The sequence below is a fragment of the Scyliorhinus torazame genome, chromosome 6 (genome assembly GCF_047496885.1).
Source record: "Scyliorhinus torazame isolate Kashiwa2021f chromosome 6, sScyTor2.1, whole genome shotgun sequence".
NCBI lineage: Eukaryota > Metazoa > Chordata > Chondrichthyes > Carcharhiniformes > Scyliorhinidae > Scyliorhinus > Scyliorhinus torazame.
The window spans coordinates 73,889,567-73,916,019 of NC_092712.1; the positions used below are offsets into that span (position 1 = coordinate 73,889,567).

Genomic DNA, 26,453 nt, shown 5'->3' on the forward strand with positions numbered 1-26,453 from the left:
AAGTAATTGCAGTTACAATTCCAGTGACTTTTCCTGACTTATTTGTTGGTCTGTAGATGATTCCCCCCCTGACTCTTAGTTGTGATCTATATGCCGACAACATTTGGAGGTTTTGCTGTTCAGAACAAAACCATTATTCCCTCCCACCCGCACAACGGATTGAAGTAATGTGACATATGGAGAGAGAATTACACGACCAGAACATATGATAGAGGTAGATAGTGTCTTGTCAGTCTCACCAATAGAAGTTGATGCATGAACATTCTGACGGGACACTGGGTGTGGTTGCCTGCCGCCATGCTCCTTTCATTTGCTGGCCAGGAATTGAATCTGGCCAGGTTCCGGCAGAATGCAGAGTAAATGTCATCAAATGAGACCTGGATACCAAGATCAGCCCTAGGCCTCCTTATCCCAGGAGACTCTGGGGATGCTACAAAATGTACCCCCCCCCCCCATCCCTATTTAAATTTGGCACTGTAGCCATGACCACGCTCAATAATTGCAGAATTACGAGAAATGGGAGTTGTGTGCAACTTTGGATGCATAAGTAAAAACCACTAGTGATGTGGAGTTGTGGTTTCCTCCAAGTATCTTTTTAGTTGCGTCGTAAATATTCTGTGTACGTGCATGGCTGAATCAAAGGGCCCTTTATACCTGTACAGGTGCGGTACACTGTTAAATAAGTTGTGTGCGCGGTCAAAATGAATTTCATTTGGTCTCTGGTATTATAATCCATTTTTATTTTTGTTTGAATAAGTTTTGTTTTTATTCTTTGTTTTTGCACTTTGGTGTTTTATAAACCGGAAGAATTGTGGAATAGAAATTAAATTTTTGGTTGTATTGTATTGAGTTGTTGGAATGTATAAAGGACTTCTGTGTTTAGAGCATGCTGGATGTAAAATATCGTAAAACTTCGAAGAGTTGGATCATTCTGTACGTGTGCTTTCCTGAGTACTGTGAAGTTGATGTTTTGTTTGAGCCTGTGGCCTAAAATGCTGTTTGTGTCCCAAGAAAGTTGTTTAGTGCCCCACACAGTATTAAGCAATAGTATGTTTGTATCGAAACCATATTTAGAAAGTTGTACTTATAATACACAATACATTACACCGTACATTATGGCAGTGTCATATGCCACTCTCTCTCGCTGATCTCCCCCCCCCCCCCCCCCCCCCCGAGGGAATCATTATTCATGGTTCATTATTTAAGCAATTTGTGTGTGACACAAAGGGACATTAAAGTGCCATGCTGTATATGTAAAATTTATCCCCTTGCTTCATGTTTACCTTTCAACTTCAGAATATGTCCTTAAAATATTTTCTGTAAGTCATTCTCAAATGTGAACAGAGCATTGTGGCAGTTATTTGAGTGATTTTTTAACTGATTTTAATACAATCCTGTGAAACTGCACAGAGTGCTATTGTATCAATTTGTGATCTGATGCATACTTGTAGCTAGAGCTGGGAAGGATTCGCTAAACATGCAGGATTCACTGGGCATTGTAAACTGGTTAGAGTTTGAGACTTGAGAGTCATATTTTTGAATAAAAACATTGCTCTCAGGTCTCCATGTAACACGACTCAAAACTTCCATCGCAAGAAAGACCTGCATTTATAGAGGACTTTTCGCAGCTTCAGAGGTTTCTGAAGTGCCCAAAAACCAATTAAGTACTTCTGGACTTGTAGCCGCTGCTATAATAAGAATGTGTTAATATTGATGCTGGATTAAAGGGTAAGTGTGCTGTTATAGAGATACATATGTTATAAATCCAGCATGGAGTGGTTGCAGTCAAGTGGCAAGTCCATTTTACAGTTCATCTGATTTAAGTCATTGAAGTGTAAAACAAACAAGGTGCAATGCGGGGTGATGAAACTCTCATCAACCCATGCAGGTGGGTTGGGTTAAAATTGAGGCTTTAATGTAGGTGCAGAGTGAGGGACATCTCAGGTGCAAAGTGCAAGTGCACTACTTGTGATATAGAGTGGGAGTGAGGCAAATCTATGATTCATGCTGAAAGTGTATTTATGGACCAAGTTGCTGGGTTATCCGTTGATATCTATTTTATTACCATGTCAGTGTGTTGTAAATAAAAGTGTTTGGCTGGACCTGCCTTTCATTGTAACGCAGATGTAGTTCTCCACAAACACTATGCTATTGAGGACATTGACTGTATGTTAGAATTATTTGTTCTTGGAATGGTGCAAGACTGCATTTGTTGCTTCTCCTAAGTTCTGCTGAGACCAACTGCTGCTTTTGTGGTGATGGATCTCTCATGATTTCGTTAGGTAGACATGGTGCTTCAGGATGGGTGGCACACTGCTGGCTCACAGCACCAGGGACCCAGATTCAATTCCGGCTTTGGGCCACTATCTGTGTGGAGTTTGCACTTTCTTCTTGTGTCTGCGTGGGTTTCCTCTGGGTGCTCCGGTTTCCTCCCACAGTCCAAGGATGTGTAGGCTAGGTGGATTGGCCATGCTAAATTTCCCCTTAGTGTCCTGGGATGTGCAAGTTTGATTACTGGAATGGGGCGAGGGTAGGGTGCTCTTTCAGGGGGTTGGTGTCAGCTCGATAAGCCGAATGACCTCCTTCTGCACTGTATGAGTTCAATGGTTCTATTCCATGGTTCTATGTTGACCCATTCTTGACACAATAATATAGGGGCTGGTTTAGCGCAGTGGGCTGAACAGCTGGCTTGTAATGCAGCAGCGCGGGTTCAAGTCCCGTACCAGCCTCTCCGAACAGGCGCCGGAATGTGGCAACTAGGGGCTTTTCACCGTAACTTCATTGAAGCCTGCTTGTGACAATAAGCGATTATTATTAGTGATCTACGTCCAAGTCGACATGGTGTGTGACTTGGAAGCGATGTTGTTCCTGTGTTTTTGACCATATGATGATTGCAAGCACTACTCAAGTAATCTAGGTTTCTGCCATACATTCTGGGGATAATACATATTGCAGCCACGATGAATTGGTGGTGGAGTGAATGGATGGTGGCAAGATGATTGTCGAACACAACTTTACCCTGGATGGCATTGAGCTTTCGGATTTAGCTTTGGCTGCAGCCATCCAGCTGAATGATGAGTATTCCAGCAATTTGTTGATTTGAGCAGATGACAGGGATGTTTTGAAGAGTTAGGACATGAGTCATTTGTCATGATATCAACCCCCTGCTCTTGAAGACACAGACTCTGTTAATCTTCTGGCCAACAGTGACCACTCAGAGGTGATGCTGGGGGCTTGGCAACAGTGATACTATTGATGATCAGAAAGGTGGTGTTGGGATTTTTCTTGTTTGGGAGATTGTCAGTGACAGAGACAAAATGTCGTTTGATCAGTCCGAACCTGGAAATGATCTGGGTCCTGCTGGAAATTCCTGTACCAGCCTCCCCGAACAGGCGCCGGAATGTGGCGACTAGGGGCCTTTCACAGTAACTTCATTTGAAGCCTACTTATGACAATAAGCGATTTTCAAATTGTCATCGATTGTGTTTTTCTTTGTCAGGGGAGTTGTGAAAGAAGCAGAGCACAGTGGAATTGTCTTTGAATAATCTCACTCGATGTTATGAAAGAGGGAAGGTTCTTAGTCAAGCAATCTTTTGTGCTGTGATAGTATTTTTATGTATTTTGTGTCACACGGCACCAGCTCGTTGGTCCTGGATAGTGTGCAGCCAACCACTTGGGAATTCCACTCTGTTATATCCCCAAAGCCCATCCGACGTCTAGAGAAACTCTGTAAAACTGCGACATCAATTCAATACATGGGAATCACAGAATGCCAGTATAATAATAATCCTTATTGTCACCAGTAGGCTTACATTAACACTACAATGAAGTTACTGTGAAAAGCCCCTAGTCGCCACATTCCGGCGCCTGTTCGGGTACACTGAGTGAGAATTCAAAATGTCCAATTCACCTAACAGCACATATTTGGGGACTTGAGAGAGGAAACCGGAGCACCTGGAGGAAACCCACGTGGACATGGGGAGAACGTGCAGACTCCGCACAGTGACCCAAGCCGGGTATCGAACCTGGGACCCTGCCGCTGTGAAGCAACAGTGCTAACTGCTGTGCTATCATGCCGCCCTTGGAAGTGCATGGTAAATTAGGGTTGTCTCAGCATGGCCTCATCATGTGGAGATCATGCCTGACAATCTGTGAGAATTCTTTGAGGAGGTAATGAGGAAGTTAGACAAATGAGAACCAGTGGACGTGATCTGTTTGGATTTCCAGAAGCCGTTGACAAGGTGCCGTACAGGAGGCTGCTAAATAAGATAAGAGCCCGTGTTGTCCGGGGCAATGCATTGGCATGGGTAGAGGATTGGCTGACTGGCAGAAGGCAGAGAGTGGAGTGAAGGATTTGGAATTTGGGTTTTCCTCCATTGTAGATTGTTCCTCCATTATGTCTTGGTCAGTACATAACAGACTGTCACATTTTGTACAAAACATGCAAGCCAGACATAATCTAAGGAGGCTGTTCACTCCCAAGAGTAGCTCATGGCCACCTGACATTTGTTCTTGCTTATTAACACAGTAAGAAGTCGTACAACACCAGGTAAAAGACAACAGGTTTGTTTTGAATCATTAGCTTTCGGAGCACTGCTCCTTCCTCAGGTGAACTTAAACTGGATGCAAATGGACTGGAGTAGTCCTGCTGAATTGTAGTCTCATTAAGTGGCTAGTTGTACTTCTTACAAGTTAGTTTAAAATAGGAGCACTAATTAATGAGTCACTTGAAAACCTGCAATGGGCAATGGTGGTGGAAAGAAGTTTGGTATCTCCAATGAAAATCTATTTAAACTTGATGTTTACAAATGTTGGTGCATTGAGGTGGAAATCCTGTTTTGATGGTTTACTTTATACTTGACTGTACTTGTGCTCATTATCCTGATATCTGATGAAACGTGCAATTGCTCACTCTGTAGGAAAACAGCCCTTTGGGATGTTTTGATTTCTGAGCCCTAGAGAGACTGATCTGAACTGTCTTACTGAGATACAGGAAAAGTAGTCTGGAACTGTTCAGGATACGCAAGTTAGAGGAAAAATTCACGATGGACAGATAAAATTCATATTTCAAAAGGTATTTTTTCCAGATGTATAACAATTATGGAACGGAATGAGACAAATGAAATGCACTTCGCTATTGACAATTTTAATGGTTGTGCAGGATAATATCTTGAAGCCAATTAAAAGTTGTTCGCTATATGTACTTGACATACTTTGGGATGTGAGTAGCTATATTGGTGTGCTGATTCATTCTCACAACAAATATCCCACGGTCAGCCCTTGACCTGAGCTGGCCTCCGCCATGTGAGCAGTGGAAAAGCTACTGGTGTTAATTTCCTCCAATTAAATTTTGGGGAAGACTGAGCTGTTGTTTTTGGTTCTTACTCCACTTTGCTCCTTAGTTACTGACTCTATCCCTCTCCTTGGCAACAGTCTGAGATTGAGCCGGTCTGTTTGCAATCGTGATGCCATATTTGATCCCGAGATGAGATGCCAATCTCCTATTTGCACCATTACTTATAATCACTGGGGAAGCAGTAATAGTTCGATATTGAGGTTAACAATCCATTCAATGGCTTCAGTTGACAATATGCATGCCACTAAGATTGGAGAAATCAGGGCAGAAATTCAGCTTGTGGACAATGATCATACTTGCTTGACCACAGTCACAATTTGAGCTATTCTACTTGAGGAGCAAGTTGCCACAGCATTCCTGCCCCATCCTTAAACAGTTGAGGGTTGTCTAGATTTTCCATTAAAGGGTGAAACCTGGGACTTCACCACTTGAATCAGTTACCAGCTTGTGATTGATGATGTTTGCAGTCGACCAGGAGGTGTGCCATCGAGGGGTGGAGATGCTGTCAGTTTGTAGGGTATGGAGTGTGTTCCAGTAGGGGCTATGGGATTTCAGATAGGTGTGTGGATTTTCTTCGTGGGGTCCTGGGTCAGTGGGAGTGATTCATTAGCTGTCAACCAGTGGTGACCTTTGAGGGCGATGCTTCCTCTGCTGATTAACACAAAATATGGCTGGGGAGCTCAATCCCGTGTTTTGCACTGCCTGCAGTCTGTGGGAATTCTTAGACACCACTTGCAGCCTGGATGACCACGTGTACAGGAAGTGTCATCAGGTTGACCAGCTTGCGAGTCGGGTTTCGAAGCTTGAGCATCGACTGGAGTGCATCCACGAGACATTTGTGGGCAGCACGTTTTTAGACATGATTAACCCCGCAGCTTAAGGAATTGCAGTCAGAGTGGGAATGGGTGACCACCAGTCAAAAGAACAGGAGGGAGGCAGCCAGAGTTCACAATACTGGGTAGCTCAGCTGCACGAGGGGTGAGGAATAAGAGTGGAAGAGCAATAGTGGTAGGAGACTCGATGGTGAAAGGCACAGAAAGGCATTTCTTCGGCCACAAACATGAATCCAGGACTCAAGTTGCCTCCTTGGTGCCAGGGTCAAGGATGTCACTGAACGCCAGTGGGGCATTCTGAAGGGGGAGGGTGAAAATTCAGACATCATGTTTTAGATTGGTACCAACGACATGGATAGAAAGTGGGATGAGGTCCTGCAACAAGAATTTAGGGAGCTTGGTAACAGATTGAAAAGCAGGCCCTCCAAGGATGTAATCTCTGGATTACTCCCAGTGCCACTTGCTAGTGAGTTCAGGAATATGAAAGTAGAACAGATGAATAGTGGCTGAAGAGATTGCGCAGTTGAATGGACTTTAGCTTCCTGGATCACTGCATCCATTTATGGGGAAGATGGAACCTATACAAGTCGGATGGGTTGCATCTGGACTGGAACGGGATCAACATCCTTGCGGGGTGATTTGTTATTGCGGTTGGGGGGGGGGGGTTAAACTTAATTGGCATGGGGATGGGTTATGGAGTGGAGGTACAGTATAGTAGGGGATGATGCACAGCCAAATTTGGAATAAAAAACAAGTCAGGAAGGCAGAGTGAGGATAGACATGTTAAGGCACAAGGGAATATAGCAAGGCTGGATGACATTTTAATGCAAGGTGTCTTCCAAGTAAGGCCGATGCATTGAAGGCTTTGCTTAACACATGGGAGAATAATATTATTGCTATCATAGAGACATGGTTGAGCGAGGAGCAGTACTTGCAGCTCCATATTGTGGAGTATAGAATCCCCGGGTGAGAATGGGGAGGGAGGGGGATGTGTGAGTGGTAAGCACAGGTAATGTTGCTTTATTGATCAAGGATTCTATTACTGCAGTGAGGAGTGACATCTTAGCAGGCTCCTCAATTATCATAGAATTTACAGTGCAGAAGGAGGCCATTCGGCCCATCGAGTCTGCACCGGCTCTTGGAAAGAGCACCCTACCCAAAGTCAACACCTCCACCCTATCCCCATAACCCAGTAACCCCACCCAACACTAAGGGCAATTTTGGACACTAAGGGCAATTTATCATGGCCAATCCACCTAACCTGCACATCTTTGGACTGTGGGAGGAAACTCGGCCCATTGGGTCTGCTCCGCCATTCAATCATGGCTGATATTTTCTCATCCCCATTCTCCTGCCTTCTCCCCATAACCCCTGATGCCCTTATTAATCAAGAACCTATCTATCTCAGTCTTAAAGGCACTCTATGATTTGGCCTCCACAGCCTTCTGTGGCAAAGAGTTCCATAGATTCACCACCCTCTGACTGAAGAAATTCCTCCACATCTCTGTTTTAAAGGATCGTCCCTTTAGTCTGAGATGGTATCCTCTGGTTCTAGTTTTTCCTACAAGTGAAAACATCCTCTCTACATCCACTCTATCCAGGCCTCGCAGTATCTTGTAAGTTTCAATAAGATCCCCTCTCATCCTTCTAAACTCCAAGCTCTTCATTCCAGGGATCATTCTTGTGAACCTCCTCTGGACCCTTTTCAAGGCAGGCACATCCTTCCTTAGATACGGGCCCCAAAACCGCTCACAATACTCCAAATGGGGTCTGACCAGAGCCTTATACAGCCTCAGAAATACATCCCTGGTCTTGTACTCTAGCCCTCTTGACATGAATGCTAACATTGCATTTGCCTTCTTAACTGCCGACTGAACCTGGACATTAATCTTAAGAGAATCGGGAACAAGGACTCCCAAGTCCCTTTGTGCTTCTGATTTCCTTAGCATTTCCCCATTTAGAAAATAGTCTATGCCTAAATTCCTACTTCCAAAGTGCATAATCTCACACTTTTCCACATTGTATTTCATCTGCCACTTCACTGCCCACTCTCCCAACTTGTCCAAAACCTTCTGCAGCCCCCTTGCTTCCTCAATACTACCTGATCCTCTACAGATCTTTGTATCATCTGCAAACGTAGCAACAGTGTCTTCAGTACCTTCTTCCAGATCATTAATGTATATTCTGAAAAGTTGTGGTCCCAGCACAGACCCCTGAGGCACATCACTAGTCACTAGCTGCCATCCTGAAAAAGACCCCTTTGTCCCCCCTCTCTGCCTTTTGCCAGTCAGCCAATCCTCTATCCATACCAGGATCGTACCCTTAACACCATGGGCTTTTAACTTAGTTAACAGTCTCCTATGCGGCACCTTGTCAAAAGCCTTCAGGGAATCTAAATAAATCACGTCCACTGGTTCTCCTTTGTCTAACTTCCTTGTTTCCTCCTCAAAGAACTCTAACAGATTTGTCTGACACGACCTCCCTTTGACAAAGCCGTGCTGACTCAATCCTATTTTATCATGCACTTCCAAGTACTTCGCGATCTCATCTTTAATAACAGACTCTAAAATCTTACCAATGACCCAAGTCAGGCTAACCGGCCTATAATTTCCGGTCTTCTGCCTCTCTCCCTTTTTTAAAAAGAAATATATTTTATTGAAAATTTTTGGCCAACCATCACCGTACATTGTGTATCCTTTACACAGTAATATAACAGTACAAATAACAATGGCCTGTTTTATAAACAAAAAATAAATAATATAGAACGAAAACTAAAACTAAATGGCAACTGCCTTGTCTCAGATATACACTCTCCAAAAATATGATTTAACAGTCCAATATACAATTATCTATAACAACAACCTATACATATTATACATGTATATTAACAACCCTGAGAGTCCTTCTGGTTCCTCCCCCCCCCCCCCCCCCCCCCCCCCCCCCACCCTGCTGCTGCTGTCTTCTTCTTTTCCACTCCCTCTATCTTTCTGTGAGGTATTCGACGAACGGTTGCCACCGCCTGGTGAACCCTTGAGCCGATCCCCTTAGGACGAACTTAATCCTTTCCAGCTTTATAAACCCTGCCATGTCATTTATCCAGGTCTCCACCCCCGGGGGCTTGGCTTCCTTCCACATCAACAGTATCCTGCGCTGGGCTACTAAGGACGCAAAGGCCAAAACATCAGCCTCTCTTGCCTCCTGCACTCCCGGCTCTTCTGCAACCCCAAATATAGCCAACCCCCAGCTTGGTTCGACCCGGACCCCCACTACTTTCGAAAGCACCTTTGTCACCCCCACCCAAAACCCCTGTAGTGCCGGACATGACCAGAACATGTGGGTGTGATTCGCTGGGCTTCTCGAGCATCTCGCACACCTATCTTCTACCCCCAAAAATTTACTGAGCCGTGCTCCAGTCATATGCGCCCTGTGTAACACCTTAAATTGTATCAGGCTTAGCCTGGCACACGAGGATGATGAGTTTACCCTACGTAGGGCATCAGCCCACAGCCCCTCCTCAATCTCCTCCCCCAGCTCTTCTTCCCATTTCCCTTTCAGCTCATCTACCATACTCTCCCCCTCGTCCCTCATTTCCCTATATATATATCTGACACCTTACCGTCCCCCACCCATGTCTTTGAGGTCACTCTGTTCTGCACCTCCTGCGTCGGGAGCTGCGGGAATTCCCTTACCTGTTGCCTCGCAAAAGCCCTCAGTTGCATATACCGGAATGCATTCCCTTGGGGCAACCCATATTTCTCGGTCAGCGCTCCCAGACTTGCAAACTTCCCATCCACAAACAGATCTTTCAATTGTGTTACTCCTGCTCTTTGCCATATTCCAAATCCCCCATCCATTCTCCCCGGAGCAAACCTTTGATTATTTCTTATCGGGGACCCCACCAAGGCTCCCGTCTTTCCCCTATGCCGTCTCCACTGCCCCCAAATTTTCAAAGTAGCCACCACCACCGGGCTTGTGGTGTATTTCTTCGGTGAGAGTGGCAATGGGGTCGTCACCATAGCTTGTAGGCTAGTCCCCCTACAGGACGCCCTCTCCAATCTCTTCCACGCTGCTCCCTCCTCTTCTCCCATCCACTTACTCACCATTGAGATATTGGCGGCCCAGTAGTACTCACTTAGGCTCGGTCGTGCCAGCCCCCCCCTATCCCTACTACGCTGTAAGAATCCCTTCCTCACTCTCGGGGTCTTCCCGGCCCACACAAAACTCATGATACTCTTTTCAATCCTTTTGAAAAAAGCCTTCATGATCACCACCGGGAGGCACTGAAACACAAAAAGGAATCTCGGGAGGACCACCATTTTAACCGCCTGCACCCTCCCTGCCAATGACAGGGATACCATGTCCCATCTCTTGAAGTCCTCCTCCATCTGTTCCACCAACCGCGTTAAATTTAACCTATGCAATGTGCCCCAATTCTTGGCTATCTGGATCCCCAAATAACGAAAGTCCCTTATTACCTTCCCCAGCGGTAAGTCTTCTATTTCTCTGCTCTGCTCCCCTGGATGCACCACAAACAACTCACTTTTCCCCATGTTCAGTTTATATCCTGAGAATTCTCCAAACTCCCGAAGTGTCCGTATTATCTCTGGCATCCCCTCCGCCGGGTCCGCTACATATAGCAGCAAATCGTCCGCATACAGAGATACCCGGTGTTCTTCTCCTCCTCTGAGTACTCCCCTCCATTTCCTGGAACCTCTCAATGCTATTGTCAGAGGCTCAATCGCCAGCGCAAACAATAATGGGGACAGAGGGCATCCCTGCCTTGTCCCTCTATGGAGCCGAAAGTATGCAGATCCCCGTCCATTCATGACCACACTCGCCATCGGGGCCCTATACAACAGCTGTACCCATCTAACATACTCATCTCCAAAACCAAATCTCCTCAGCACCTCCCACAAATAATCCCACTCCACTCTATCAAATGCTTTCTCGGCATCCATCGCCACCACTATCTCCGCTTCCCCCTCTGGTGGGGGCATCATCATTACCCCTAGCAGCCTCCGTATATTCGTATTCAGCTGTCTCCCCTTCACAAACCCAGTTTGGTCCTCGTGGACCACCCCCGGGACACAATCCTCTATCCTCATTGCCATTACCTTAGCCAGAATCTTAGCGTCTACATTTAGGAGGGAAATAGGTCTATAGGACCCGCATTGCAGCGGGTCTTTTTCCTTCTTTAGGAGAAGCGATATCGTTGCCTCAGACATAGTCGGGGGCAGCTGTCCCCTTTCCTTTGCCTCATTAAAGGTCCTCATCAGTAGTGGGGCGAGCAAGTCCACATATTTCCTATAAAATTCAACTGGAAATCCATCCGGTCCTGGAGCCTTCCCTGCCTGCATGCTCCTAATTCCTTTCACTACTTCCTCTATTTCGATCTGTGCTCCCAGTCCCACCCTCTCCTGCTCCTCCACCTTAGGAAATTCCAGCCGTCCAGAAAGCCCATCATTCTCTCCCTCCCATCCGGGGGTTGAGCTTCGTATAATCTTTTATAGAATGCCTTGAACACTCCATTCACTCTCTCCGCTCCCTGCTCCATCTCTCCTTCCTCATCCCTCACTCCCCCTATTTCCCTCGCTGCTCCCCTTTTCCTCAATTGGTGGGCCAGCAACCTGCTCGCCTTCTCCACATATTCGTACTGTACACCCTGTGCCTTCCTCCACTGTGCCTCTGCAGTACCCGTTGTCAGCAAGTCAAATTCTACGTGTAGCCTTTGCCTTTCCCTGTACAGTCCCTCCTCCGGTGCCTCCGCATATTGCCTGTCCACCCTCAGAAGTTCTTGCAGCAACCGCTCCCGTTCCCTACTCTCCTGCTTTCCTTTATGTGCCCTTATTGATATCAGCTCCCCACTAACCACTGCCTTCAGCGCCTCCCAAACCACTCCCACCTGGACCTCCCCATTATCATTGAGTTCCAAGTACTTTTCAATGCATCCCCTCACCCTTAGACACACCCCCTCATCTGCCATTAGTCCCATGTCCATTCTCCAGCGTGGGCGCCCTTCTGTTTCCTCCCCTATCTCCAAGTCCACCCAATGTGGAGCGTGATCCGAAATGGCTATAGCCGTGTACTCCATTCCCCTCACCTTCGGGATCAACGCCCTTCCCAAAACAAAAAAGTCTATTCTCGAATAGACTTTGTGGACATAGGAGAAAAACGAAAACTCCTTACTCCTAGGTCTGCTAAATCTCCACGGGTCTACTCCTCCCATCTGCTCCATAAAATCTTTAAGCACCTTAGCTGCTGCCGACCTCCTTCCAGTCCTGGACCTCGACCTGTCCAGCCCTGGTTCCAGCACCGTATTGAAATCTCCCCCCATTACCAACTTTCCCACCTCTAGGTCCGGGATGCGTCCTTGCACACGCCTCATAAAATTGGCATCATCCCAGTTCGGGGCATATACGTTTACCAAAACCACCGTCCCCCCCTGTAATTTGCCACTCACCATCACGTATCTGCCCCCGCTATCCGCCATTCTGGTCTTTGCCTCAAACATTACCCGCTTCCCCACTAGTATAGCCACCCCCCTGTTTTTCGCGTCTAGCCCCGAATGAAACACCTGCCCCACCCATCCTTTGCGTAGTCTAACCTGGTCTATCAGTTTCAAGTGCGTCTCCTGTAACATAACCACATCTGCCTTAAGTTTCTTAAGGTGTGCGAGTACCTGTGCCCTCTTTATCGGCCCGTTCAGCCCTCTCACATTCCACGTGATCAGCAGGGTTGGGGGGCTTTTTACCCCCCCCCCTCGTCGATTAGCCATCCCCTTTTTCCAGCTCCTCACCCGGTTCCCACGCAGCTGTGTCCCCCCCAGGCGGTGCCCCCCCGCCCACCCCACCCCATGCCAGCTCCCCCCTCTCCCCAGCAGCAGCAACCCAATAACTCCCCCCCCCCCCCCCCCCCCCCCCCGCCCCTGCTAGATCCCCCACTAGCGTAGTTACACCCCCCATGTTGCTCCCAGAAGTCAGCAAACTCTGGCCGACCTCGGCTTCCCCCGTGACCTCGGCTCGCACCGTGCGACGCCCCCTCCTTCCTGCTTCCCTATTCCCGCCATAATTATCATAGCGCGGGAACAAAGCCCGCGCTTCCCTTTTGGCCCCGCCCCCAATGGCCAACGCCCCCAACTCCTCCACCTCCCTTCCTCCCTCCCCCACAACCTGTGGAAGAGAGAAAAGTTACCGGGTCGCAGGATTAACAACATAAAAATGATCTCTCCCCTCTTTTTCCCCCCCTCTTCGCCCCCCATAGTCGCCCCACCACTTTGTCTCGAACGTTCTTTTTTAATAACCCACTCATTCCAATTTCTCTTCAACAATAAATGTCCACGCCTCATCCGCCGTTTCAAAGTAGTGGTGCTTCCCTTGATATGTGACCCACAGTCTTGCCGGCTGCAGCATTCCAAATTTAATCTTCTTTTTATGAAGCACCGCCTTGGCCCGATTAAAGCTCGCCCTCCTTCTCGCCACCTCCGCACTCCAGTCTTGGTATACGCGGATCACCGCGTTCTCCCACTTACTGCTCCGAGTTTTCGTTGCCCATCTAAGGACCATTTCTCTATCCTTAAAACGGAGGAATCTCACCACTATGGCTCTCGGAATTTCTCCTGCTCTCGGTCCTCGCGCCATCACTCGGTATGCTCCCTCCACCTCCAGCGAACCCGCCGGGGCCTCCGCTCCCATTAACGAGTGCAGCATCGTGCTCACATGTGCCCCGACGTCCGCTCCCTCTGCACCTTCAGGAAGACCAAGAATCCTTAAGTTATTCCTCCTCGCGTTGTTCTCCAGCACCTCCAGTCTTTCCACACATCGTTTATGGTGTGCCTCGTGCATCTCTGTCTTCACCACCAGGCCCTGTATGTCGTCCTCATTCTCGGCAGCCTTTGCCTTCACGACCCGAAGCTCCCGCTCCTGGGTCTTTTGCTCATCTTTTAGCCCTTCAATCGCCTGTAATATCGGGGCCAACAGCTCCTTCTTCATCTCCTTTTTAAGCTCTTCCACGCAGCGTTTCAAAAACTCATGTTGTTCATGGCCCCATATTAAACTGCCACCTTCCGACGCCATCTTGGTTTTTGCTTGCCTTCCTTGCCGCTGCTCTAGAGGATCCACCGCAATCCGGCCACTTTCCTCTCCTTTTTTCATCCGTATCCAGGGGGGATTCCCTTCTGGTTTATCGCACAGTACTTTTAGCCGTTAAAATTGCCGTTGGGGCTCTTATTAAGAGCCCAAAAGTCCGTTCCACCGGGAGCTGCCGAAACGTGCGACTTAGCTGGCCATCGCCGCACCCGGAAGCCGCCTCTCTCCCTTCTTAAACAGTGGTGTTACACTAGCCACTTTCCAGTCCTCGGGGACCCTTCCTGCCTCCAGTGATTCCTGAAAGTTCATAACTAATGCCTCCACAATTTCCTCAGCTATCTCTTTTAGGACCCTGGGGTGTAGTCCATCTGGTCCAGGTGACCTGTCCACCTTCAGACCTTTCAGTTTCCACTGAACCTTCTCCTTAGTAATGGTCACTGCACTCACCTCTGCCCCCTGCTTCTCCTGGAGCTCTGGCATCCCACTGGTGTCTTCCACCGTGAAGACTGATGCAAAGTAACTATTCAGTTCATCTGCCATTTCTTTGCTTCTTATTATTACTTCTCCAGCCACATTTTCCAGTGGTCCAATGTCTATTTTTGCCTCTCCCTTACCTTTTATATATTGAAAAAATCTCTTCCTATCTTCCTGGTATGGAGGGTGCTAGCTATGAAGAAAGGTTGAGCAGATTAGGCATTGTTTTCGTTGGAAAGACGGAGGTTGAGGGGGGAACTGATTGAGGTCTACAAAATTATGAGAGGTATGGACAAGGTGGATAGCAACAAGCTTTTTCCAAGAGTGGGGTTTCAATTACAAGGGGTCACGATTTCAAGGTGAGAGGGGGAAAGTTTAAGGGAGATGTGTGTGGAAAGTTTTTTATGCAGAGGGTGGTGGGTGCCTGGAACGCTTTGCCAGCGGAGGTGGTAGAGGCGGGCGCAATAGCATAATTTGAGATGCATCTAGACAGATATATGAACGGGCAGGGAACAGAGGGAAGTAAATCCTTGGATAATAGCTGACAGGTTTAGATAAAGGATCAGGATCGGCGCAGGCTGGGAGGGCCGAAGGGCCTGTTCCTGTGCTGTAATTTTCTTTGATCCTTTATATTACTAGCTAGCTTGCACTCATACTTCATCTTCTGCCCCCTTATTGCTTTTTTAGTTGTTCTCTGCTCGCTTTTAAAGGCTTCCCAATCCTCTAGTTTCCCACAAATCTCGCCACTTTGTATGCTTTTTCTTCAGCTTTTCTGTTGTCCTTAACATTCCTTGTTAGCCATGGATGCCTTGTGGTCATATTGTAGTCACTGCCCCCTAAGAGTTCCTTCACCTTAAGTTCCCTGATCAAGTCTGCCTCATTACACCTCACCAAATCCAGAATTGCCTGTTCCTTAGTAAGCTCTGTCACAAGCTGCTCCGAAAAACCATCTCTTAGACATTCCACAAATTCCTTTTCTTGGGATCCACTACCAACCTGATTTTCCCAGTCCACTTGCATATTGAAGTCCCCATGATTATTGTAAGATTGCCTTTTTTACATGCCTTTTCTATCTCCTGATTTATTTTCTGCCCCACATCCTGACTACTGCTAGGGGGCCTGTACATAACTCCTATCAGGGTCATTTTATCTTTGCGATTCCTCAATTCTACCCACAGAGATTCTATGCCTTCTGATCCTATATTGCTCCTTGCTATCGATTTAATTGGATGCAAAATTGGATTTGTGGCAGGAGGCAGAGGATGATGGTCAAAGGTTGTTTTTGTGGCTGGAAACCAGTGTACAGTGCTGTACCGCAGGGAGATCTATCAGAGATCCATGTTCATAGAGAGAGCTATGTTCTATGTTCTGTGTTCTGTCGATCAGTGCTGGCTCCCTTGCAGTTTGTAGTGTACATTAATGGTCTACGTGTGAACGTGGGAGGCGTGATCAGTAAGCTCGCAGATGACACGAAAATTGGTTTTGTGGTAAAGGGTGAGGATTAAAGGTTTAGATTAAAGGGTGATATCGATGGGCTGGTGAGATGGGCAGTCCAGCACCCCCCCCCCACCCCATGACATGTTTTGCAGAGGCAGCCTACCATTCCACCGCTGCGGAGTTTCCCTTTCTATGCAAACCCCTGCCGGAAACCAGATGTGGGGGCTCACTGCCAGCGGGACCGGAAGATTCCCCCGGTGAAGCCGCTGGAAAATTCCAGCCATAGTTTCATTTTCTGTGTAAAAAGAATAATTTGAAGTAACTGACAGAAGCAGAAGCGTCAGCATTTCTATGTTGATGTTTCTATTCTTGGCCAACAGTGGGGTGGCGCTTGGGTGCTTGGGCTGTAGATGGCATTGACTGCCCGAAAGAAACCTTGTCGGCTAACTCTGAATCTCCTCTGCATGCTCCACTCGCCATCTGTTCTTTATAAAGAGAAAGAATGACTGTCATTTATTTAATGCTTTTCATGCTTTTAAGCATACAAAGTGGCAAAGATTAGTGGGAGACGAGAGGACTGGGAAATCGTTAGGGGGCAACAGAAAGCTACTAAAAAAGCTATAAAGAAGAGTAAGATAGCTTATGAGAGTAAACTGGCTCAGAATATAAAAACAGAATATAAAAATATATAAAACAAAAAAGAGGGGCTAAGGTAAATATTGGTCCTTTAGAGGATGAGACGGGAGATTTAATAATGGGAGATGAGGAAATAGCTGAGGAACTGAACAGGTTTTTTGGGTTGGTCTTCACAGTGGAAGACAAATAACATGCCAGTGACTGATAGAAATGAGGCTATGACAGGTGGGGACCTTGAGAGGATTGTTATCACTAAGGAGGTAGTGATGGGCAAGCTAATGGGGCTAAAGGTAGACAAGTCTCCTGGCCCTGATGGAATGCATCCCAGAGTGCTAAAAAAGATGGCTATGGAAATTGCAAATGCACTAGTGATAATTTACCAAAATTCACTAGTCTCTGGGGTGGTCCCAGCGGATTGGAAATTAGCAAACGTGACACCACTGTTTAAAAAAAGGTAGGCAGAAAGCGGTTAATTATAGGCCAGTTAGCTTAACTTCGGTAGGAGGGAAGATGCTGGAATCTATCATCAAGGAAGAAATAGCGAGGCATCTGGATGGAAATTGTCCCATTGGACAGTCGCAGCATGGGTTCATAAAGGGCAGGTCGTGCCTAACTAATTTAGTTGAATTTTTTGAGGACATTACCAGTGGGGTAGATAACGGGAAGCCAATGGATGTGGTATGTCTGGATTTCCAGAAAGCCTGTGACAAGGTACCACACAAAAGATTGCTGCATAAGATAAAGATGCATGGCATTAAGGGTAAATTAGTAGCATGGATAGAGGATTGGTTAATTAATAGAAAGCAAAGAGTGGGGATTAATGGGTGTTTCTTTGGTTGGCAATCAGTAGCTAGTGGTGTCCCTCGGGGATCAGTGTTGGGCCCACAATTGTTCACAATTTACATAGATGATTTGGAGTTGGGGACCAAGGGCAATGTGTCCAAGTTTGCAGATGACACTAAGATGAGTGGTAAAGCAAAAAGTGCAGAGGATACCGGAAGTCTGCAGAGGGATTTGGATAGGTTAAGTGAATGGGCTATGGTCTGGCAGATGGAATACAATGTTGAGAAATGTGAAGTTATCCATTTTGTTCGGAATAACAGCAAAAGGGATTATTATTTAAATGATAAAATATTAAAACATGCTGCTGTGCAGAGACCTGGGTGTGCTGGTACATGAGTTGCAAAAAGTTGGTTTACAGGAGCAACAGGTGATTAAGAAGGCAAATGGAATTTTGTCCGTTAATTGCTAGAGGGATAGAGTTTAAGGCTAGGGAGGTTATGCTGTAATTGTATAAGGTGTTAGTGAGGCCACACCTGGAGTATTGTGTTCAGTTTTGGTCTCCTTACCTGAGAAAGGACCTACTGGCGCTGGAGGGTGTGCAGAGGAGATTCACTAGGTTAATCCCAGAGCTGAAGGGGTTGGATTACGAGGAGAAGTTGAGTAGACTGGGACTATACTTGTTGGAATTTAGAAGGATGAGGGAGGATCCTATAGAAACTTATAAAATTATGAAGGGAATAGATAGGATAGATGCGGGCAGGTTGTTTCTACTGGCGGGTGAAAGCAGAACTAGGGGGCATAGCCTCAAAATAAGGGAAGTAGATTTAGAACTGAGTTTAGAAGGAACTTCTTCACCCAAAGGGATGTGAATCTATGGAATTCCTTGCCTAGTGAAGCAGTTGAGGCTCCTTCATTAAATGTTTTTAAGATAACGATAGATAGTTTTTTGAAGAATAAAGGGATTAACGGTTATGGTGTTAGGGCCGGAAAGTGGAGCTGAGTCCACAAAAGATCAGCCATGATATCGTTGAATGGCGGAGCAGGCTTGAGGGGCCAGATGGCCTACTCCTGCTCATAGTTCTTATGACTACCGGATATCTCGAAAGTGCTTTACAGCCAATGAAGAGCATTTATTACAATTTAGATTTTGTGTTTGTATGACTGTTCCAAAAGTAAGGTTGCTAGCGCACCACATATAACAATAATTTTCTAGCAATCCAAAAACTGTTGTATTTTGCTGTATTAAACCTTGGTTATATTGCCGTAGAATGTCAGAAGAAAGTCATTCAGCCCATCAAGTCTGCACTGACACGCCGAAAGAGCACTCTACCTAGGCCTACTCCCTTGCCCCATCCCCATAACTGCGCATTGACCTTGCCAATCCATCTTTTTATTTGTTAACCACAGGAAGTCTGCGTTTTGTAACCATAAGACCATAAGACATAGGAGTGGAAGTAAGGCCATTCGGTTCATCGAGTCCACTCAACCATTCAATCAAGGCTGATTTCAACTCCATTTACCCGCTCTCTCTCCATAGCCCTTAATTCCTCGAGAAATCAAGAATTTATCAACTTTTGTCTTAAAGACACTCAACGTCCCGGCCTCCACCGCCCTCTGTGTCAATGAATTCCTTAGACCCACCACTCTCTGGCTGAAGAAATTTCTCCTCATATCTGTTCTAAAGTGACTCCCTTTTATTCTAAGGCTGTGCCCCCGGGTCCTAGTCTCCCCTGCTAATGGAAACAACTTCCCTACGTCCACCCTATCTAAGCCATTCATTATCTTGTAAGTTTCTATTGGATCTCCCCTCAACCTCCTGAACTCCAATGAATATAATCCCAGGATCCTCAGACGTTCATCATATGTTAGGCCTACCATTCCTGGGATCATCCGTGTGAATCTCCGCTGGACCCGCTCCAGTGCCAGTATGTCCTTCCTGAGGGGTGGGGCCCCAAATTGCTCACAGTATTCTAAATGAGGCCTAACTAATGCTTTATAAAGCTTCAGAAGTACATCCCTGCTTTTATATTCCAAGCCTCTTGAGATGAATGACAGCATTGCATTTGCTTTCTTAATTACGGACTCAACCTGCAAGTTTACCTTTAGAGAATCCTGGACTAGGACTCCCAAGTCCCTTTGCACTTCAGCATTATGAATTTTGTCACCGTTTAGAAAATAGTCCATGCCTCTATTCTTTTTTCCAAAGTGCAAGACCTCGCACTTGCCCACGTTGAATTTCATCAGCCATTTCTTGGACCCCTCTCCTAAACTGTCTAAAACTTTCTGCAGCCTCCCCAACTCCTCCATACTACCTGCCCCTCCACCTATCTTTGTATCAATGGCAAACTTAGCCAGAATGCCCCCAGTCCCGTCATCTAGATCGTTAATATATAAAGAGAACACCTGTTGTCCCAACACTGAACCCTGCGGGACACCACTCGTCACCGGTTGCCATTCCGAAAAAGAACTTTTTATCCCAACTCCCTGCCTTCTGCCTGACAGCCAATCGTCAATCCATGTTAGTACCTTGCCTCGAATACCATGGGCCCTTATTTTGTTCAGCAGTCTCCCGTGAGGCACCTTATCAAAGGCCTTTTGGAAGTCAAGATAGATAACATCCATTGGCTCTCCTTGGTCTAACCTATTTGTTATCTCTTCAAAGAACTCTAACAGGTTTGTCAGGCACGACCTTCCCTTACTAAATCCATGCTGACTTGTCCTAATCCGACCCTGCACTTCCAAGAATTTAGAAATCTCATCCTTAACAATGGATTCTAGAATCTTGTCAACAACCGAGGTTAGGCTAATTGGCCTATAATTTTCCATCTTTTTCCTTGTTCCCTTCTTGAACAGTGAGGTTACAACAGCGATTTTTCAATCCTCTGGGACTTTCCCTGACTCCAGTGACTTTTGAAAGATCATAACTAACGCCTCCACTATTTCTTCAGCTATCTCCTTTAGAACTCTAGGATGTAGCCCATCTGGGCCCGGAGATTTATCAATTTTTAGACCTCTTCGTTTCTCCAGCACTTTCTCCTTTGTGATGGCTACCATATTCAACTCTGCCCCCTGACTCTCCTGAATTGTCACTGTCATCATTCATTAGTACTCGATGGGCAATATTCTTATAGGTGTTAGTTCTTCCAATAGTCACAGACTGCATTGGGTGTTAACATTGTAATCCTAAATTTGGGGCTGTTGCTAATTCTTTTCTTTTGCCTGCCTGCCTGTATTTGATGCTTGTTCCTCAGCTTATGTAACTTTTATATTGTTTTAGGTGCTTTTGTCAGATGTAATTTGTGGATATACGTGCCCTGTTTATTTCAGAGGATAATACCTTCCATTTCTTTTTGTGCAGCCCCTCTTGAGCGGTATCTTTGTGAGTGGCCTGCATGGTAGTCTCCAGGTTGGTGCATAGATGTGAACACGTGCAGCTTGCAGGGAACATTTAACTTAAACCAAGTGATGCAATAGAGTTCTAGACCATTGTAAAATATTTTCAGGTTCTTTTTTTTTAATTTGAATTGTGGCTAGGCCCAGGCACAGGTGAAATGAAAGCCGTACGCTTTTTCCTCTGGCAAGATTTAAGAGGACAGTTTGAAGCATTCAACAAATACAGCTCCTGATGTATCTTGTTTCTGCATAAGCTTACTCATTATAAATTCAACTTTTCGCTTCAACCTTAACTGTCAAACTGTCAGCATAGTGTTTTTCATCTATTGAGCTAGCACCAGCTAGTAGTGATAAAGGGGTCTTTCTCAGGTTGGAAGACAGTAACCAGTCGAGCGCCACAGTGATCAGTGCTGGGATTGCAGCTCTCCACAATATATATTAATGATTTGGAGGAAGGAACAGAGTGTACTGTGGCCAAATATGCAGATGTACAAAGGTGGGAGGGGAAAGGCAGGTTGTAAGGAGGGTATAAATTGTTTGCAGAGAGATATTGATAGGTTAAGTGAGTGGGCAGACAATTGGCAAGTGAAATTCAATGTGGGAAAAAGTGAGATTGTTCATTTTGGACATAAGAATGAGAGGGCTGTAGCACAAAGGAACCTGGGGTCCTTGTTCATGAAACTCCGAAGGCAAGCAACCAGGTGCAGAAGGTACGAGGAAAGGCAAATTAAATGCTGGCTTTTATTTCAAGAGGGCTGGACTATAAATGTAAAGAGCTGTTGTTACAACTGTACAAGATACCAGTGAGGCCACATTTAGAATATTGTTTACAGTTTTGGTCCCCTTATTTAAGAAAAGATATATTATCCTGGGAGGCAGTACAGAGGAGGTTTACTGGGATGATCCCAGGTCTGGAGGGACTGCCTTATGAGGAACGATTAACAGTTTGGGTCTGTATGCCTTGGAGTTCAGAGGAGTGAGCGGTGATATGATTGAAACATATTAGATTCATAGGGGGTTAGGCAGTGTATATGTTGGGAGAATGTTTCCACTCATGGGCAAGTGTAGGACCAGAGGACATGGCTGCAGAATAAAGGAGTGCTCATTGAAGACAGATTTCAGGATGAATTTCTTCTCTTGAAGAATGGTGAATCTTTACCTCCGGAAGCTGTGCAGGCCGGGTTCTTGAACATTTTAGAGATCGATAGGTTTTTAATCAGTCGGGGAATTAAAGGTTACGGAGATAAGGCAGGAAAGTGGACTTAGGGAGTGTTATCAGCCATGATCTTATTCAATGTCGGAGCAGGCTCGAAGGGCTGGATGGCCTACTCCTGTTCCTATTTCTTATGATCTCAGGATATGCACCAGGCTTGCTGGTTATCTCAACTGCACAGGGCAGGTTGGCAGCCCAATAAAAACTGATCAAAAATACTAAATATATAAGATGAATCTTGAGTTTACAGCAGGAATTGGATTGCCAATGGTGAATGATCAGTAGAAATGAAAGATAATGGGAAACATCTTCCAATACTTGTGTCTTACCCTGCGGCACAGCTGCTGACACTGGACCCAATTATTCATTAAAACCTGTTTAGAAGCTGAAGATGACTGTCGGTAGCAATTCAAAAAATTATGCATACATTTCCCTCGGTGTAGAATTCGGAGTTTGTGAATCTGATTTAAAATGTTCCTGCCATAAATAGCCAACTGAATTTGTGTTGCTGAATTAAAAAGAATAATAAATTCAGTGAGCATCATTTCAATTACTGATTAACAGAAGCAAAGATTCACCAAACATTTTAGTTTTACGTAGAGGCATTTGGACTACCCCACAAGCCCTGTGTCTAAAAGCAAATTGAGTACTTTCAAGATGGAACTATATATTCTATATTTCTTTTATTTAAAAAAATATAAAAAATGAAGTAGCCTTTATTTTACAATGAATTTGGCACCTTAAAATGAGTTGCCCTGCTGCTATTAATTCTGAAGATGGTTTTCATATTTTATATTCTTTTCATTACAAAGTTAAAAACTGAGTATTAGACCAGAAACTCCTTGACCTAGAAATAATTCACAAGGATGCAAAACTTTCTGCAATGTACTCAGATTGACAAAAACATCAGACTGGCAAAAAGTAGGAAATGATTTTCACAGGGATCAGTGATATGACATTCCATTCACAATTTATATTCATGATTTAAGCTTGGGAATCAGAAGTACAATATTAAGATTTGAGCTTGACACAAATTGGGGATGCAGCTCATTCAGAGGAAGAATGCAACAAGGTACAAGAAGGCATTAAAAATAACTTTCAGTCTGGTTGTGTAATTGCCGGATTTCAAGAAAGATAAATGTAAAGTAGTGTATTTTGCCGAGAAGAATAAGGGAGCCACATATTGCTTGGAATTCGAGAGCCTAAATGGCATGAAGCAACAAAGGACCTAGGGGTACATGGACACAAGTTATGAAAAATAGCGGTGTAAGTTAATAAGACCATTAAAAATAGAAAATGAACCACTGGTGTTTATTTCAAGAGAGATAGAATTGAAAATCAGTGAAGTTATGTTAAAATTCTATGGAACCTTGGTTGGACTGCACTTGGAGTACAGTACGCTGTTCTGTTCTTCACTTTAATAATAATATAATAATTACTTATTGTCACAAGTGGGCTTCAATGAAGTTACTGTGAAAAGCCCCTAGTCGCCACATTCCGGCACCTGTTCGGTGAGGCCGGTACGGGAATTGAACCCGCGCTGCTAGCCTTGTTCTGCATTACAAACATAAAAGGAATTGTGGGGGAAAGGATGTAGAAAGATTCACGATGCTGATAACAGAACAAAGATTCTAATTATCATGAAACACTAAAGAAGGGGCAGCACGGTGGTGCAGTGGGTTAGCCCTGCTGCCTCACGGCGCTGAGGTCCCAGGTTCGATCCCGGCTCTGGATCACTGTCCATGTGGAGTTTGCACATTCTCTCTGTGTTTGTGTGGGTTTCACCCCCCCAACCCAAAGATGTGCAGGGTAGGTGGGTTGGCCGCGCTAAATTGCCCCTTAATTGGAAAAAAATGAATTGGGCACTCTAAAGTTATTTAAAAAATTAAAGACTAAAGAAGGTGGGCTCTTTTTCCAGATAATAAAAGGATGCATGAGCTGATAGAGATATTTAAGATAATGAAAGGGCTGGATAAGATTGACGTGGAGAAAATATTTCCATTTGTGATGGCAATGTAAAATTTAACCTTGTGTTAAATCTTCTAGGGAATTCAGGAGAAGGTAAGAATGTGGAGCCTGCTACCCCCAAAAGGAATAGTTGAGGCAAATAGCATGGATGCATTTAAGTGGAAGCTTGATGAGCTCATCACGGAGAAAGGAATAGAAGAATAGAGTTTGATGAAGAGTGGTGAGACAAAGCCCTTGTGGAGTATGGCTATCAGCAAAGACCGTTTCGGCTGAAAAGCCTGGCTGTATGTTATGGACTCAGCGTAGCATGAATACAATTTTTCCGCACAATTTTGCAACCGGAAGTTCAGTTTTTTAAAAATTGCACCCCATGTAAAGTTAGCTGTGTTCAGTTCTACCAAATAAATTGCTCCATGAGTTTAAATCAAGATTGGGCAGAAAGGCAACCTGCTGTGTAACAAAATCCAAAATTCCCAATGGTAAGGCATGATTGAGCATGCAAGGGGAATCAATAGCCATGATATTACAACTCAATTTTCCTTCCATCAAGAATGTTCCTGTAGTAAAACATCTTGATGCACCATTAACAAACCTAATTGACAGTAACCTAATGAAGGAGAGATTCAGACTGGTGACCAAAGGCTTTGGTCAAAGTGGCTTCAGAGATCAGAAACTCTTAGGAGGGAGTCAAAGTTTAGGGCCTAGACAGCTGAAAGCACACCTGCTATTTTATTGGTGAAGAGAAGGGTAATTGCCGGCCGGATTTCGGGGCCCACTCCGGCCGGCTTTCGGGGTCCACGCTGGCCGGCTTTCGGGGTCCACGCCGGCCAGCTTTCGGGGTCCACGCCGGCCAGCTTTCGGGGTCCACGCCTGCCGGCTTTCGGGGTCCTTGCCGGCCTTCCTTCCGGGCTCACGCTGGCCTTCCTTCGGGGCCCACGCCGGCCAACCTTCGGGGCCCACGCCGGCCGACCTTCGGGATTCACGTCGGCCGACCTTGGGGGCCCACGCCGGCCTTCCTTGGGGGCACACGCCGGCCTTCCTTGGGGGCACACGCCGGCCTTCCTTGGGGGCACACGCCGGCCTTCCTTGGGGGCCCACGCCGGCCTTCTTTGGGGGCCCACGCCAGCCTTCATAGGGGGCCCACGCCGGCCTTCCTTGGGGGCCCATGCCGGCCTTCCTTGGTGGCACACGCCGGCATTCCTTGGGGGCCCACGCCGGCCTTCTTTGGGGGCCCACGCCAGCCTTCCTTGGGGGCCCACGCCGGCCTTCCTTGGGGGCCCACGCCGGCCTTCCTTGGGGGCCCACGCCACCTCCCTTGGGGGCACACGCCGGCCTTCCTTGGGGGCACACGCCGGCCTTCCTTGAGGGCACCCGCCGGCATTCCTTGGGGGCACAAGCCGGCCTTCCTTGGGGGCACAAGACGGCCTTCCTTGGGGGCCCACGCCGGCCTTCCTTGGGGGCCCACGCCGGCCTTCCTTGGGGGCCCACGCCGGCCTTCCTTGGGGGCCCACGCCGGCCTTCCTTGGGGGCCCACGCCAACCTTCCTTGGGGGCACACGCCGGCCTTCCTTGGGGGCACCCGCCGGCCTTCCTTGGGGGCACCCGCCGGCCTTCCTTGGGGGCCCACGCCGGCCTTCCTTGGGGGCTCACGCCCATACCTTGGGGGCCCACGCCGGCCTTCATTGGGGGCCCACGCCGGCCTTCATTGGGGGCCCACGCCGGCCTTCATTGGGGGCCCACGCCGGCCTTCATTGGGGGCCCACGCCGGCCTTCATTGAGCGCCCACGCCGGCCTTCATTGGGGACCCACGCCGGCCTTCCTTGGGGGCCCACGCCGGCCTCCCTTGGGGGCCCACGCCGACCTACCTTGGGGGCCCACGCCGGCCATCATTGGGGGCCCACGCCGGCCATCATTGGGGGCCCACGCCGGCCATCATTGGGGGCCCACGCCGGCCTTCATTGGGGGCCCACCCGGCCTTCATTGGGGGCCCACGCCGGCCTTCATTGGGGGTCCACGCCGGCCTTCATTGAGCGCCCACGCCGGCCTTCATTGGGGACCCACGCCGGCCTTCCTTGGGGGCCCACGCCGACCTTCCTTGGGGGCCCACGCCGGCCATCCTTGGGGGCCCACACCGGCCATCCCTGGGGGCCCACGCCGGCCATCCCTGGGGGCCCACGCCAGCCTTCCTTGGGGGCCCACGCCGGCCAACCTTGGGGGCCCACGCCGGCCATCCTTGGGGGCCCACGCCGGCCTTCCTTGGGGGCCCACACCGACCAT

The 26,453-nt window shown here is 47.0% G+C and overlaps 1 protein-coding gene and 1 long non-coding RNA gene across 7 annotated transcripts in view; one reads left to right on the forward strand and one right to left on the reverse strand.

The window, feature by feature from the left end:
* Positions 1-26,453, forward strand: part of pard3aa (par-3 family cell polarity regulator alpha, a) — a 1,126,646-nt gene that overhangs the window by 549,961 nt on the left and 550,232 nt on the right. The gene's annotated exons all lie outside the window — the stretch shown is intronic.
* The window catches only part of LOC140424843 (uncharacterized), a 98,936-nt gene that overhangs the window by 64,352 nt on the left and 8,131 nt on the right, over positions 1-26,453 (reverse strand). The gene's annotated exons all lie outside the window — the stretch shown is intronic.